The sequence below is a fragment of the Hypanus sabinus genome, chromosome 2, assembly GCF_030144855.1.
Source record: "Hypanus sabinus isolate sHypSab1 chromosome 2, sHypSab1.hap1, whole genome shotgun sequence".
Taxonomy (NCBI): domain Eukaryota; kingdom Metazoa; phylum Chordata; class Chondrichthyes; order Myliobatiformes; family Dasyatidae; genus Hypanus; species Hypanus sabinus.
Genome location: NC_082707.1, coordinates 133,430,729 through 133,448,530, shown reverse-complemented (window position 1 = coordinate 133,448,530; position 17,802 = coordinate 133,430,729). Strand labels below are relative to the sequence as shown.

At 42.8% G+C, this 17,802-nt stretch overlaps 1 protein-coding gene across 10 annotated transcripts in view; it reads right to left on the bottom strand.

The window, feature by feature from the left end:
* The window catches only part of LOC132384020 (gephyrin), a 647,984-nt gene that overhangs the window by 329,343 nt on the left and 300,839 nt on the right, over positions 1–17,802 (bottom strand). The gene's annotated exons all lie outside the window — the stretch shown is intronic.

Below are 17,802 nucleotides of genomic sequence, written 5' to 3'. Positions count from 1 at the left end.
CCTTGCTATCCATCAATTTTCATGTCATCCACATACTTACCAAACATATCCTTCGTTGACAAACATGTCATTAATATAAATAAAAAAACAGTGAAGTACTATTAGGATGTTGGATCAAAATAAATGTCGTCAATTTTCAGACAATCTTGATACATCATGGGCCTTCGTTTCCTCTTCCCAGTTCATTTGAGACGTTTACATAGACCGACTGTTGAATTATTGACACTGGCATGAATGGTGACCAATAATGTAATAACAGGCTGAAATTTGATTAAATTGGATAAAAATTCCCAGGTGAACCCCTGCTTATCATAAGAATGCAGATTCGGTCATAATTTTACCAATATGTTCAAGAAGAGCATGTAATTTTCTAATGGTAAATGAGATAAAAATATGAGAGATTGATGAGGCGGTACAAAAAGAACTATGTAACAGAGGACAAACCAGACAATAACAAGAGTGCAAGATCAAAAGAGGAAAAAAGTAAAAGGCTGGACTTTGTCCATTGAGAGAGTTGATCATTTTACCTTTCTTTCTCTCTTCATAAGTATTAAACCTTGAGCATTTTCCATTCAGCTTTCAGATGTCCATTGTCTGAATTTTTTTGTTTTACAATGCTCATATATTTTAGACCTTCGGCTCACAAAGCTGTGCCAAACATGTTCTTACCTCAGAACTACCTAGGCTTACCCATAGCCCTCTGTTTTTCTAAGCTCTATGTACCTATCCTGGAGTCTCTTAAAAGACCTTATTGTTTCCGACTCCACCACTGCTGCCGGCAACCGATTCCACGCACTCACCACTCTCTGCTTAAAAAACATACCTCTGACATCTCCTTTGTACCTAATTCCAAGCACCTTAAAACTATGCCCTCTCATGCAAGCCAGTTCAGCCATGGGAAAAAGCCTTTGACTATTCACATGATCAATGCCTCTCATTATCGAGACGATCTGGGTATTCCCTAACCAGAAACCTTTGATGAATTATGAGGTCCAATCCCTTTTGAAGGCTAGAGCTATGGCTTTTAGATCCGGGGATATCAGTCGCTTCATGGAATCCAGGCGTGAACTCCGCAAAGCCATTAAGGGCGCCAAGAGGCAATATTGAGCCAAGTTCGAAGCCCAGGCTAACCAGAGGGATGTCAGTAGACTATGGCAGGGTCTAAATGAGATCACTGGGCGTAAAGAAAAGGCTGGGAATATCAATATCTGTAGTGCTTCTCTTCCTGGCAAACTTAACATATTCTATGCAAGATTCGAATAGAAGAGGAGTGTCCCGCACCCTCCGGATGAACCGGACCTGGTGGCTTCGGGATTCATCGTCACCGAGGAAGACGTTAGAAGAGCCTTCCTGAAGATAAATTCAAGGAAGCCGACAGGCCCAGATGGCGTCCCAGGATGGGTTCTCCAGGCCTGTGCAAGCAAGCTAGCTGGAGTGTTTGCTGACATCATCAACTGCTCCCTGCTTCAGTCTAAGATCCCCTCTTGCTTTAAGAAGGCAATGATAATCCCGGTGCTGAAGAAAAGCATGGTGGCATGTCTGAATAATTATCGACCTGTGGCTCTGACATCAATTGCTATGAAGTACTTCGAGCAATTGGTTATGGCACACATCAACCACAGCCTACTGGTCAACAGCAGATGCCATTTCTCTGGCACTACATTCCTCCTTATAACACCTGGAGAATAAAGACTCCTATGTAAGGCTCATTTTCAATGACTACAGCTCTGCCTTTAATACCATCATTCCAAATAAACTGATTCCTAAGCTCCGGAACCTGGGTCTTAGCACTCAGATCTGCAGCTGGATTTTCAACTTCCTCACAGAAAGGACTCAGGCTGTAAAAATAGGAGACAAGCTCTCCTCTACAACCACTCTGAGCACCAGTGCCCCACAAGGCTGTGTACTCAGCCCCTTGCTATACTCACTGTACACCCATGATTGTGTAGCCAAGTTTTCATCAAACTAAATATATAAGTTTGCTGATGATACCACAATTGTAGGCCGTACCTTGGGTAATGATGAGTCTGAGTACAGAGAGGAAATTAAGAACCTGGTGGCATGGTGCGAAGACAATAACCTATCCCTCAACGCCAGCAAGACGAAGGAATTGGCTGTTGACTTCAGAAGGAGTAGCGGATCGGTGGTGCGCAGATGGAACAGGTCAAAAGCTTTAAGTTCCTTGGGATGAATATCACAAATGACCTGACTTGGTCTAACCAAGCAGAGTCCATTGCCAAGAAGGCCCACCAGTGCATTTACTTCCTGAGAAAGCTGAAGAAATTTGGCCTGTCCCCTAAAACCTTCACTAATTTTTATAGATGCACCGTAGAAAGCATTCTTCTAGGGTGCATCACAACCTGGTATGGAAGTTGTCCTGTCCAGGACCGGAAGAAGCTGCAGAAGATCGTGAACATAGCCCAGCACATCACACAAACCAATCTTCCATCCTTGGACTCGCTTCACACCGCACACTGTCAGAGCAGTGCTGCCAGGATAATCAAGGACACGACCCACCCAGCCAACACACTTTTTGTCCCTCTTCCTTCCGGGAGAAGGTTCAGGAGCTTGAAGATTTGTACAGCCAGATTTGGGAACAGCTTCTTTCCAACTGTGATAAGACCACTGAATGGATCCTGACCCAGATCTGGGCCGTACCTTCCAAATATCTGGACCTGACTTGCACTACCTTACTTTCCCTTTTCTCTTTTCTAATTATGATTTATAATTAAAATTTTTATTATATTTACTTTGATTTATACTTCAGGGAGCGCGAAGCGCAGAATCAAATATTGCTGTGATGATTGTAAACTCTAGTATCAATTGTTTGGTGGCAATAAAGTATAAAGTATCTTGTACACTTCTATCAGGTCACCTCTCATTCTCCGTTGCTCCAAGGAGAAAAGGCCAAGTTCACTCAACCTACTCTTATCGGGCATGCTCCTCAACCCAGGCAACATCCTTGTAAATCTTTTCTGCACCCTTTCTATGGCTTCTACGTCCTTTCTGTAGTGTGCTGGCCAGAATTGAGCACAGTACTCCAAGTGGGGTCTGACCAGGCTCCGATATACATTACCTCTCACCTCTTAAACTCAATCCCACAGTTGATGAAGGCCAATGCACCGTACACTTTCTTAACCGCAGAGTCAACCTGCGTAGCAGCTTTGAGTGTCCTATGGACTCGGACCCCAAGATCCCTCTGATTATCTACACTGCCAAGAGTCTTACCATTAATGCTGTATTCTGCCATCGTATTTGAGCTACCAAAATTAACCACCTCACACTTAACTAGGTTGAACTCCATCAGCCCCTTCTCAGCCCAATTTTGCATCCTATCAATGTCCCGCTGTAACCTCTGACAGCCCTCCACACAATCTACAACACACCCAACCTTTGTGTCATCAGCAAATTTACTAACCCATCCCTCTACTTACTCAGTCTGGTCATTTATAAAAATCACAAAGAATAGGGGTCCTAAAACAGATCCCTGAGGCACACCACTGGTCACCAACCTCCATGCAGAATATGACCCATCTACAACCACTCTTTGCCTTCTGTGGGCAAGCCAGTTCTGGATCCACAAAGCAAAGGCCTCTTAGATCCCATGCCTCCTTACTTTCTCAATAAGCCTTGCGTGGGGTACCTTATCAAATGCCTTGCTGAAATCCATATACAGTACATCTACGGCTCTACCTTCATTAATGTGTTTAGTCACATCTTCAAAAAAATTAAATCAGGATTGTAAGGCACGACTTGCCTTTGACAAAGCCATGCTGACTATTCCTAATCATATTATGCCTCTCCAAATGTTCATAAATACTGCCTCTCAGGATCTTCTCCATTAACTTACCAACCACTAAAGTAAGACTCACTGGACTATAATTTCCTGGGCTATCTCTACTCCCTTTCTTGAATAAGGGAACAACATCCGCAACCCTCCAATCCTCTGAAACATCTCCTGTCCTCATTGATGATGCAAAGATCATCACCAGAGGCTCAGCAGTCTCCTCTCTCGCTTCCCACAGTAGCCTGTGGTATATCCTGTCCGGTCCCGGTGATTTATACAACTTGATGCTTTCCAAAAGCTCCAGCACATCCTCTTCCTTAACATCTACATGCTCAAGCTTTTCAGTCCACTGCAAGTCATTCCTACAATCGCCGATCCTTTTCTGTAGCGAATACTAAAGCAAAGTATTCATTAAGTACCTCTGCTATCTCCTCCGGTTCCATACACATTTTTCCACTGTCACACTTGATTGGTCCTATTCTCTCACATCTTATCCTCTTGCTCTTCACATACTTGTAGAATGCCTTGGGCTTTTCCTTAATCCTGTCCGACAAGGCTTTCTCACGGCCCCTTCTGGCTCTCCTAATTTCATTCTTAAGCTCCTTCCTGCTAGCCTTAAATTCTTCTAGATCGCGATCATTATCTAGGTTTTTGTACCTTTTGTAAGCTCTTCTTTTCTTCTTGACTAAATTTACAACAGTTTTTGTACACCATTGTTCCTGCACCCTACCATCCTTTCCCTCTCTCATTGGAACATACCTATGCAGAACCCCAAGAAAATATCCCTTGAACATTTGCCACATTTCTTCTGTACGTTTCCCTGAGAACATCTGTTTCCAGTTTATGCTTCCAAGTTCCTGCCTCATTGCCTCATATTTCCCCTTACTCTAATTAACATTTCCCTAACTTGTCTGTCCTACTCCTCTCCAATGCTCTGGTCAAGGAGATAGAATTGTGGTCCCTATCTCCAAAATGCCCTCCCACTGACAGACCTGACACCTGACCAGATTTATTTCCCAATACCAGATCACGTACACCCTCTCCTCTTGTAGGCTTATCTACATATTGTGTCAAGAAACCTTCCTGAACACACCTAACAAACTCCACCCCATCTAAACCCCTCACTCTATGGAGATGCCAATCGATATTTGGGAAATTAAAATCTCCCACCACAACAACCCTGTTATCATTACTCCTACCCAGAATCTGTCTCCCTATCTGCTCCTCGATGTCCCTATTACTATTGAGTGGTCTATTAAAAATACCCAGTAGAGTTATTGACCCCTTCCTATTCCTAACTACCACACACAGAGACTCCGTAGACAACCCCTCCATAACTTCCTCCTTTTCTGCAGCCGTGACACTATCCCTGATCAACAGTGCCACGGCCCCACCTCTTTTGCCTCCCTCCCTGTCCTTTCTGAAACATCTAAAGCCTGACATTTGAAGTAGCCATTCCTGCCCCTGCACCAACCAAGTCTCTGTAATGGCCACAGCATTATACCTCCAAGTGCTGATCCATGCTATAAGTACATCCACTTTGTTCATAATACTCCTCTCATTAAAATGGACACATTTCAAACCATCAGTCTGAGCGCATCCCTTCTCTATCACTTGCCTATCTTCCCTCTTGCACTGTCTCCAAGCCTTCTCTATTTGTGAGCCAACTGCCTCTTCCCTTGTCTCTTCAGTTTGGTTCCCACCCCCCAGCAATCCTAGTTTAAACTCTCCCCAAAAGCCTTAGCAAACCTCCCTGCCAGGATATTGGTCCCCCTGGGATTCAAGTGCAATCCATCCTTTTTGTACAGGTCACTCCTGCCCCAAAAGAGCTCCCAATGATCCAGAAATCTGAATCCCTGCCTCCTGCTGCAATCCCTCAGTCACGCATTTATCCTCCATCTCACTCTATTCCTATACTCACTGTTGCGTGGCACAGGCAGTAATCCCGAGATTACTGAGGTCCTGCTTCTCAACTTTCTTCTTAACTCCCTATAGTCTGTTTTTAGGACCACTTCCTTTTTCCTACCTATGTTGTTGGTACCAATATGTACCATGACCTCTGGCTGTTCTCCTTCCAACTTCAAGGTATCATGGACACAATCAGAAACATCCTGGACCCTGGCACCTGAGAGGCAAACTACCATATGCGTTTCTTTCCTGCATCCACAGAATCGCCTGTCTGACCCCCCTAACTACAAAGTCCCTGTCACTACTACCATCCTCTTCCTTTACCTACCCTTCTGAGCCACAGGGCCAGACCCTATGCCAGAGGCATGACTACTGTTGCTTCCCCCAGGTAGGCCGTCTCTCCCAACAATACTTAAACAGGAGTACTTATTGTTAAGAGGGACAGCCGCAGGGGTAATTTTTTGAAATTAAAGGAAATCTTACAATTTGTATTGTGCTAAGGAGGCCCTTCTGCCACAGTACAATGTGACTCCGAATCATTGATAAAATTGGACTATCAAAATTTTCCAATGGAACTGTTTATAAACCTATACAGTGCCTATAAGTATTCACCCCCTTGAAAGTTTTCAAGTTTTATTGTTTTACACCACTGAATCATAGTGATATGCCTTTTTTATGACACTGATAAACAGAAAAAGGCTCCTTTTGTCAAAGTTGAAACAGATCTCTACAAAATGATCTAATTACAAATATAAAATGCAAAATAACTGATTGCATAAGTACTCATCCCCCTTTAATATGACACACTGAGTCATCACTGGTGCAGAAAATTGGTTTTGGAGGTCACAATGTTAGTTAAATGGAGATCACCTGTGTGCAGTCAAGGTGTTTCAATTGATTGTAGTGAAAATAACACCTGTAGGTGGAAGGTCTAACTACTGGTGAATCAGTATCCTGGCAAAAACTACGCAATGAAGACAAAAAGAACACTCCAAGCAACTCCAAGGTTGTTGAAAAGCACAAGTCAGGAGATGGATACAAGAACATTTCTGTTACTGAATATCCTTTGGAATACAGTTATTTCAAGCATCAAGAAATGGAAAGAATATGGCACAACAGTAGATCCGCCTACAGCAGGCTGTCCTCAAAAGCTGAGTGACCATGCAAGAGATCTTTGACAACCCTGGAGGAGTTAAAAGCCTCAGTGGCTGAGATGGGAGAGACTGTGCATAGAACAGCTATTGACTGGGTGCTTCACCAGTCACAGCTTTATAGGAGAGTGGGAAAGAGAAAGCCACTGTTTAAAAAAAAACTCACATGAAATCTCAGGTAGAGTTTGCCAGAAAGCATATGGAAGACTCTGAAGTCAACTGGAAGAAGGTTCTATAGCCTGATAAAATCAAAATTGAGCTTTTTGGCCATTAGACTAAATGCTTGGCACTGCACATCATCAAAAACACACCATCCCTACCATGAAGCATGCTGGTGGCTGCATCATGCTGTGGGGACACTTCGCTGCAGTAGGCCCTGGAAGGCTTGTGAAGGTAGAGGGTAAAATGAATGCAGCATAATACAAGGAAATCCTGGCGGAAAACCTGATGCAATCAGCAAAAGAACTCCGACTTGGAAGAAGGTTTGTTTTCCAGCTGAGATAATGACCCCAGGCATAAAGCCGAAGATACACTGGAATGGCTTAAAAACAACAATGTCCTGGAGAGGCCAAGTCTGAGTCCAGACCTCAATACAATTGGGAATTTGAAAAGGGCTGTTCACTCATGATTCCCATGGAATTTGACAGAGCTTGAGCAGTTTTATAAAGAAGAATGGGGAAAAATTGCACTATCCAGATGTGCAAAGCTGATAGAAACCCATCCACACAGACTCCTCTAATTGCTCCAAAAGGGTTAAGTAATTATGCAATCTATTATTCTATGTTTAATAATTCTAATATATTTAGATCAATTTGTAGAAATTTGTTTTCACTTTGATATGAAGGATTCTTTTATTTTGTGACTCCAGATTACAGCAATAGCAATGTCTCCCTGTTGAACAACACTGTTACCTGGAAACAGTAAAATTATTTTTTAAAAATCAACTGGTAGATTAGCACTCAAAAAAAGCAAAAATTGCAGATGCTGGAAATTTAAAATGAAAACAGAAAAGCACTAGAATTATGCAGCAGTTCAGGTAACACCTGTGGAGAGAGGAAATTAAAGTTTCAGGTCTATGACCTTGCAGTAGAACTAGGAAAAGTTTAAAAATCAAGAAATTGTAACTTGCAGAGAAGAAGGAAGATGAAGAGAACAAGGGGGAGGTCTGTGCAAGTGTGGAGAATGAATGGCACACATAATAGTGGCACAGGCTGCAAGAGGGTAATGAAAACTGTTAACCTTTCATTAATATTAGCCAGCTTTGATACAAACTAAAAAGTATAGTTCTCTGAAGTTTTTGAACTCTGTGTCAATTCCTCATAGCTGTAAAGTCTGAAGATGATTTGGTGTTTCTTGAGTGCTTGTAAAAGTATTCAATCCCAAACCCTTTGTACACATAAATTAGTATTACAACTGGGGATTTTGATCAATTTTACTGAGAATTTAATTGGTGAATCATGTGCTCCTTTTTTCACAAAGCCCCAAAAACGTTAAAATGTAAAGCATGTAAAAACTAAAAATTCAAAAACTGAGATGTCAACAGTTCTAAAGTATTCATTCCCTTTAGCTCAGTACTTAGTTGAGTCAGATTTCATAGCTATTACAGCCGGTAGTCTTTCTGGACAAGTCTGTTAGCTTTCCACAGCACGATGGAGCAAGGTCTGCCCATTTCTCCTTACAAAATTGTTAAAGCTGTGCTGTATTAGTTGGCGAGTGGTGGTGGACAGCAGTTTTTTCGGTCTTGCCAGATGTCTGATCGGGTTATGGTCAGGACTGCGGCCACTCAAGGACATCAATTTTCTTCATTTGAAACAACTCCATAGTTGCCCTGGCAGTGTGCTTTGGGTCATTGTCCTGCTGAAAGGTGAACTTCCTCTTCAGTTTAAGCCTTATGTCAGAAGCTAGCAGATTTTTATCCAGGACCTCCCTACATTTAGCAGCATTCGTGACCAGATTTCCAATCTCTACTGCTGAAAAGCATCTGGGTAGCATGATGCTACCTCCACCATACTTTAAGGTAGGGGTGGTGTTACCTGGCTGACGTGGCATAAATCTAATACTATACATTTACCGCTTAACAAGAGCATATCATTGCCCATAAAGACTTCGCAAAGCATCACTTAATAGATGCTGTAAAGATGTGGAAGAAGATCTTGCAGTCAGATGAGACTAGGGTGCAACTTTTTGGCCTGTGTGGTACATGTGGCGTAAATCTAATACTGCATATTGGATAGGTAACACCATCCCAACTGTAAAGTATGGTAGGGGTAGCATCATTTTAAGGGGATGGTTTTGAGCAGTAGGAACAGCAAATCTGGTCAGGATTGATGGTAAGATGAATGCTGCTAAATACAGAGAGATCGTAGAATAAAAACCTGTCAATCTCTGCCAGGTAACATAAACAGGGGTGGAAGTTTGTCTTTCAGCAGGACAATGAACCAGAGCAATCATGGAATGGCTTCAAATGAAGAAAAATTACTGGCTGTAATAGCTGCAAGAGGTAGTTCAACTAAGAACTGAGCAAGGGGTAATGATTACCTTCAAACTGCTGTTATTTCAGTTTTTTTTAAAATTTTAGTTTTTCATGTTTTAGGACTTTACTGGGGGGGGGGGGAGAAGAACGGGCATGTGATTCACAAACAAAAATTCTCAGTTAAATTGATCAAAATCCCTGGTTGGAATACTCAATTGTATGAACAAAGGGTTGGGGGCTGAATACTTTTAAAAGGTATTGTAAATTTGGCCTCATTGGAACAATGTAAGAGACTAAAGACATAAAGATCAGAGAGTTAAATCAGAGTCAAATGAGAGTTAAAGTGACAAACCAATGGAAGGGCAGAATCATCATTGTGAATAAAACATAGGTGATCTCCAAATTTGTATTTTTTCTTCAAGAAGCCACAATACAGAAAACTGAATTGGAAGCTGGACAAGTGAATTATTGCATCATTCAGAAGGACTGTTCCTGTAGAAGGATCATTCAGTTCCTGAATGATGGGAAGGAGAAGGGCGGAAAGGGTAGAATTGTGCCTTCTGTAGTTAGCAGGGATGATGTTGTGAGAAGGAGATGAGAGAGTGAAACAGGGAGTCATGGATTAAAGAAAACACACAAAATGCTGTTGGAACTCAGCAGGCCAGGCAGCATCTATCGGAGGTGGGGGAAAGTACAGTTGATGTTTTGGGCATTTTGTGTATTGCTTGGATTTTCAGTATTTACAGATTTTCTCTTGTTTGAGTTGCGGATTAAAAGCTGCTTAGTGAGGGAAGGGGAAGATCTGTTTGTGTTATCACATTTCATGGGAACATTACAGAGGATGATCTGGTGAATTTGGAAGGTGATGGGTGGAAGATGAGGACAAGGGGAATCCTACCCTTGCTGTGAGTGGGAAGAAAGTACAAAACAGCAGAATTTCAAGAAATAATAACAGATGCGATTGAGGACCCTGTTAACTACAGGGGAAAAGAAACCATTGCTAAGGAAAAAGATTGCAACCTCAGAAACACTGGTTTTGAAAAAATAGATTGAGAGAACTGGGAGAATGGAATGGTATTCTTGCAAGAAGGATTGAAGGAGGCTTTAATGAGATATCTGTGTTACGAAATCCCGTAACTGGATCACTTACCAGCAAAGATACAGAGGTCCGTTGAAGTCTGATGGTACTATTTTTAAAAGTATTTATTGATAAAAGGCACAAAATTAAGATTAATGCAAACATACAGATAATATACGTCGTCAATACTAAATCTAAAGCGCGGGTATAATAATAATCAATAAGAAATAGCTCTATCATTGTCTAGGGGATAATGTATTGTCCGATGGAAAGATAACAGTCACTATCAGTTCGTTCAAGCTGCAGCGTTGTTGGGTTTAAAAGCGATGCGGTTTAAACTTGCCCAAGTCTTTTTATGATGCCAATCCGTGGAGTCAGGGGAGCGGATTCCCCTGTTGTTAACTGAAAGCTGTTTTCTGTGATTCCAGCCACCAATTCCAGCCACGGAATTGAACGCACGTGGCCTCCTTCCGATGACTTCCTGCTGTTACGTGGTCGCTTAATGTTTCTTCTGGTGCGTCTGAAGGGGTTGTTCCCTAGACCCTCAGAACAGGCAGGCTTCAAGGGGGTTGTCTTGCACACACACCTGAGAACTCTCACTTCCCACTATTACCAAGGTTAACCCTTTCTTCACTGAACCAAGTCTATCTGACCCACCAGGACGGCCTTCTCATTCCACTGAATCAAATACCTCAGGCTTTTTCTGAGCTCCGTCACTACGTTCAGTATCACGTGCATCCCCATCTTGGACACACTCAAACGGGATATTGGCCCCTTCCAGGCTTTCAATACCCGTACCCTTTTCAAATTTTATGTTTCCCCGATCCTCCCAGGTACTCTCTGGGCAACTCCCTTCCGGAGTAAACTCAACCCCGCGGGCTGAAACAACCTCATCTGCCAACCCAGCAGACTTCTTCAAGGCAAGGGCACCCTTTTCATCTAGGGCTGCCCTCATTTCATTATCGGGAACACCTTTAGAATTTTCAACTTCTTCAAACAGTTCTGCCAAACCAGACCGATCATCCCTGTCGGTTCCTCATCTTTATTTTCTGCCACTAGGACCTTTCTCCTCGCTAAGGGCAGATCTACCTCCGCTCCCTTACCCTCTTCCACTTTACTACTCTTCGTTTTACCAACCTCTATACCCTCGTGGTACAGGGTCGGTAGAAACGTCTCGGCCAAATCAAAACTGGCCGGATTTAAACTGCTCTCATTCTCAGCTGCCTCTCTCGGCAGGCTGCGAGTGACCGCGCATGCAGGATAGATCTTGGAATCTAGGGGCGAGGCCACCGCACTCGCCGGTCGGCGGGTCGGCAGCATTGCTGACCAAACCTTACCAACCTGCTAAATCGTTACCGAGAAGGACGTCCGCGTCAGTTCTCGGGAATTCTGATCGCACCCCTATTTCAGCTGTTCCAGATACCAGCTCACAATCCATAATGACCTTATGCAAGGGCACTATTTCTGTTCCTTTACTTATTCCCTTCACAGCTACCATCCTCGTCTTGCGACCAAACTCTAGTACCTTACTGCTGATCAACGACAGCTCAGCCCCCGTGTCTCTCCAGATCCGTACGGGAACTGGTGTGTCCCCCCCCCTCAGAGACACTGTTCCGTGTGACAGACAAGTCTCAGACCCTTCTTGTACTCTGTCTTCCCGGGGCTCTCTTGTCGACTTACTGATTATCACAGCACATCTGATAGGGACGGCCATTGTCCCTTTTCCTGTCTCTTTCCTCGGAGCAAAGCACCGAGATGCAATATGCCCCCCACTTCCACAATTAAAACAGGTCAAGCCCGGAAATCTCTGGCCATCTGGCCTTTCCCCCTCAACCTTACCACTAGCTTCTGGCGGAACCGCTGCCTCAGCCGGCGGACTTCCTCGATCGTTCCCCCAGTCTCTCTGGGAACTTTTAGTCGAGGAAAACTTTGTCCTGTGGGTTAGGGCATATTCATCGGTGAACCTAGTAAATTCCGAGATGGACATGCGGCTTCTCATTCAAATACGTCCGGATATCCTCCGAAACACAACCTTTAAATTCCTCAATCAGAATTAACTCCCTGAGACGCCCATAATCCTCTCCCACTCTCTCTGCGGTACAGAGTGTGTTAACGGGGAAGGCACAGCGGGCATATACGGTCCAAGAGCACACGTCTGATTCCACCCTTTCCTTAAATTTCTAAACTTTTGTCTATAGGCCTCAGGTACTAGCTCATAACTCCAGAGAATGGCCGCCTTTACTTTGTCATAACTCTCCTCCTCTCCCTCCTCTATGGCCAATGCCGTATATGCCCGCTGTGCCTTCCCCGTTAACACACTCTGTAACAGCGCCACCCACTGACCTCTGGGCCACTTCTGATTCACTGCCACCTTTTCAAAAAGCAAGAAATAACTATCAACATCCGTCTCCTCGAACAGAGGTACTAACCTCAACTCTCGACTAACATTGAACCTTTCCTCTCGGTCTGACCCTGGAACTCGAGGCTCCTGCCGTAACTTCTCCATCTCCAAGTCATGTTTCCTCTGTTTCTCTTTCTCAGCTGCTTCCAGCTGTTTTAACTGAATTTCATGCTCTCATTTCACCTCTAACTCCCTCAGCTGGAGCACATGCTCCCTCTCTTTCTCTCTCTCGGCCCTTTCCCTCTCTCGCTCTCTCTCTCTCGGCTGCCTCCAGCTGCTTTAACTGAAGTGCATGTTCCAACTTTAATTTCTCCAACTCTAACTGAGCCGTCCCACTAGTTGGTACCTCTTCAGGGATATTTTCTAATACCTCATCTGTAAACACATTCTTCCCAATATAATACTGAGTTATTGCCCTTCGCACCTCCCGCTTTTTCATTGACAACCTCACCCCTGCGAGGTTTAACTCCTTCGCCAATTTTATCAAGTCCAATTTGGAGGCCGCCTCCAGATTCGGGTTTTCTATAAATTCACCCACGTCCATCTTTGCTGGTTTCCTGTCTGGCTACCCGCGTAACCAGATCCAGGTTTTGGACTTACAAGCCCGATTCACTGGCCTCTCAATTTGGTGTCAAATCCCGAGACGAGAACCCCAATTTTGTTACGAAATCCCGTAACTGGATCACTTACCAGCAAAGATAGAGAGGTCTGTTGAAGTCTGATGGTACTATTTTTAAAAGTATTTATTGATAAAGGGCACAAAATTAAGATTAATGCAAACATACAGATAATATACGTCGTCAATACTAAATCTAAAGCGCGGATATAATAATAATCAATAAGAAATAGCTCTATCGTTGTCTAGGGGATAATGTATTGTCTGATGGAAAGATAACAGTCACTATCAGTTCGTTCAAGCTGCAGCGTTGTTGGGTTTAAAAGCGATGCGGTTTAAACTTGCCCAAGTCTTTTTATGATGCCAATCCATGGAGTCAGGGGAGCGGATTCCCCCGTTGTTAGCTAAAAGCTGTTTTCCGTGGTTCCAGCCACGGAATTGAATGCACGTGGCCTCCTTCCGATGACTTCCTGCTGTTACGTGGTCGCTTAACATTTCTTCTGGTGCGTCTGAAGGGGTTGTACCCCAGACCCTCTTTTATACTTCCTCACGGGGTCTCAGATGTCAATCAGGTTGAGATGATGCAATCCCTCAACCAGCCCACTCTGGTCATCCCGAGGGGCTTCAATGAATAGTACAGTACTCAATACACAACTTGGTCTTCCGGAGACAATAGCCATGTCCCGTAGCTTTACATCGCCGGGGAAACGAGGCATTTTGCACGTCCCATTCTCATTTCCTGGGCCCCTTGACCCAACCCACCGGTGATCTTGCGATTCTCACAAAGGAGGGGGCTACGGACGTAACACCTGTAAGAGCTTGTGGACTTACAACAGATACTGGTTGCTAAATCGTGAAATGTGTGTGTAGGGGGGAGGAGCGGGGAAAGAGGTGGGGGAGAAAGAGAATGAATGATGTGTCAAAGTTGGAGATTGTGAGTGTAGGTTGGAAATTAGCAACAAAGGTGTACTAAATTTTTTTTATCTTTATACATCTAATGTAAAATGATAAAATTTGGGCTATGTAACAAAATTAATCTGCATTTGTGAGAACCATCCTTCAAAGCAGTAATTGACATTAAATGTAACAATGAACAAGACAAAACATGCTCCACTGAACATTGCATACACTAGAGTGATCTTGGTATTGAAATCAAACTAATAACTTCAAACATACTCCTGATTATGGTTGGTGAATTGTGACAACTTCAAAATCCTTTTCTAATTGATCCCTCTATCGTAATTAACTCCAGGAAAACTTAATTAAACAAGTTCTTGTCACATTCTTTTAGGGTACTATTTATAATTTTATGATTTATTCAAACAAGAATTACCACATACCTCTTAGTTTAAAATAAAACTACATTTAACTATTCACTCTGAAATCATTGGTCAGGAACTATTAGAGTTGGCATAACTGAATATTGCAGCATGTATAATTTACTGATGGGAATGTAACAGGCTCTATATTAAGTATGCTGTCTGTAAGACTGCCACTTAGTGGGTTATAACAAGGGCAAAGTGACACAAGAAAATAAAATTAATCTCCATTTTTTCATATGATGAATGTACTGCGATTGATTATTTTATACTTACGACTTAACAGAAAACCTCTGGTGATTTGTGTTCTATTTATATAGGTCAGTGATACTATTTGTGAGTGACACAGGAGTTGTATTCACAATAAAGAATAACCAAAAGGGACATACAACCACTTTCCCAGCCTTCCAAATGCACAAGTACAATCATATAAAATCATATTAACAGATGGAAACAGATAGTGAGGTTATTGAAAAAGTAGAGTGTGTGTGTTCCTTTAAGATTGTTAAGAGGAATTGTATACAGAATTTAAAGGGTTAGAACCTAACTGACTTATTGGCAGCTTGACAAGTCGTGCTGTGAGAATAATGTATGAACAAAGAAGTGTTTGTTCCATGAGAAGCTTCTCAGTCTACCCTTATCAAAATATGTGATAACAATATATGCTGCATGACCTGCTGAGTTCCTCCAGCTTGTTGTACATGTTGCTTTGACCCCAGCATCGGCAGTGTACTTTGTGTTTACGTAACGTATATCAACAGCTCCATACAGTATTCTTGGTTCACTTGGCTGCAGATTTTCTCAAGCTCGGTGAGCAGAGACTCTGTTGCCAACTGAGAACACAAGCTTGCTAATAAACAGTATGTACTTTTAAGTAAACTGTGTTTGACAGTTATTCCCTGAGTCTGAACCTAAAGATTCAAGATTCAAAAACTTAAAGGCCTCTGGTAGAGAGGCAGATTGACGGCTATAGCCCGGAGTGGTGATGGGAACAAGCTCCCACTAAATATTAAATGTTCCCAATGACGTGTGCCTCAAACAGCCTCTAACAGCCAAGGCCAGCTCCTGGCCTTCACGTGTAGCTTAGCTACTAAGCCTGGCGGAACCATTTCTACTTGCAGGAGAACAGGCAAAGGCAAGTCAATGGCACCTTAAAACCCGTCGCTTTGGGCAGATGGAGTTTGTTAGCTATGGTTAGCAGCTCATCTACAAGAAGCAAAACTCTGATCTCAGCTCAGTGGCTTAGGGACATCATGTCCAGTCTATACCTTGAGAAGATCCATTATTCAACTCTCAATTCAGACATAAAGTTCCAAAAGGTGTGGGGACCCTTTCTTGAATATTTTCAGAATTCCCAGCCTAACTAAAGATTCATCCCTTCCTCCTTTCCTCTGCACATAACTCCCTGACTTTCAGCATTCTCCAGTAAAATTCTACAACTCAGACGTGTAAACATACAACAGCTTATGTGTTAGGAAAATACACCTTCTCTATACAAATGCAGCTTTGTGGGGATAAAGGTTCTGCTTAACCCTTTTTGCTAATGCAATGATGGCTTGGAGATGGGAAATGGGAGGGGTAGGTCAGGGCACAGAGGTAACCAAAGCATGATTGTACTATGGGTGCATCTCTTTTCATAGATGTGAATTGTACATTTGTTATGTACTGCACAAACCTCCTTTGTACTATGCTTTCTTGATTAAAAAAAAACAATAAAAATATTGCTGAGAAGAAAAAACTGTGTGGTCCTGCCACTATACCCACTCATGGGGAGGGCTTCAGAAGCAAACCTTTGGGGGGGGGGGGGACAGTGTTTATTACATAGAATTCAATGTTGACTGGCAACTCCTGCAATGCTGCAGAGACCAATACAGTTTGGTACCAGCTGTTCCTTTGTGTTCATCAGATGCCTGGAGAGGGTGAGCTTGCTACATGGGCAATAGCTTGCTCTCCATGTACTGCACAGGCCTGTGTATCTAGACCAGGGGTCAGCAACCTTTACCACTGAAAGAGCCACTTGGACCCGTTTCCCACAGAAAAGAAAACACTGGGAGCCGCAAAACCCGTTTGACATTTAAAATGAAATAACACTGCATACAACGTTTTTTTTGCCTTTATGCTATGTATAAACAAACTATAATGTGTTGCATTTATGAAATTGATGAACTCCTGCAGAGAAAACGAAATTACATTTCTGCATGCAACAAAAACATTTTGAACTCCGAAAAAAAGACGTTGGGTTGAAAGTTACTTTAAAGTAAAATACTCAATGTCTATTTGAGTCCTTCTTGTATTTATGAAAAACGCCGAACTTAAATTTTCCGCCAGCAGCAAACCAAAAATAACATCAGCCAGCTGTCAGCCTGAAAAATAAAAGGACTATTTCACTGAACAATGAAAAAATATGAATACACATAAAATAATAGGCAATTAAAATATTTATCATACTTGGTTAATGGGATTTCTGCTCCTGGACCTCAGCGCACAGCGTCTGCACATCAGGGCTGTATGACGTCACCTTCATCTTTACACAGGATCGCAAGCTGTCATCTGTGAGGCATGCGCGATGTTTGTTTTTAATAAAGTTCATGTTGGAGAACACCTGCTCACTTACATATGTGGATCCAAAGATCGACAGGACTCAAAGCGCATACTTTTTAATGTTTACATAAATGTTTCGAACACAAGTTTGTCCGGTTTTGGAAGGTTTTCAATATCACTCCATTTGTGTTTCTGAGCAAGAACGGCCTTCTGACGGGCAACATCTTCAAGGTCTGCTGTCAAGCGTCTAAACTTGGACACCCATATGTCTTTGTCGGCTATGTCGGCCAGTTCCATCTCAAGATCAGGTTGACTCACACCTGCCAATGCAGTCGTATTCAGTAGGGAAGGATCGATGCTTAAGGGAGTGACCGGGAAGGATAATGTGTTTTTTTCCTCTCTGAACTCACAGAAGCGTTTCCCAAACGATGTTTGCATTGCGATGATTGCAGAATGTAAATACTCCGAAATTATCATGTCGTGACCTTGTTTGAACTCTCTCAAATTGGGGAAGTGAGACAAAGTGCC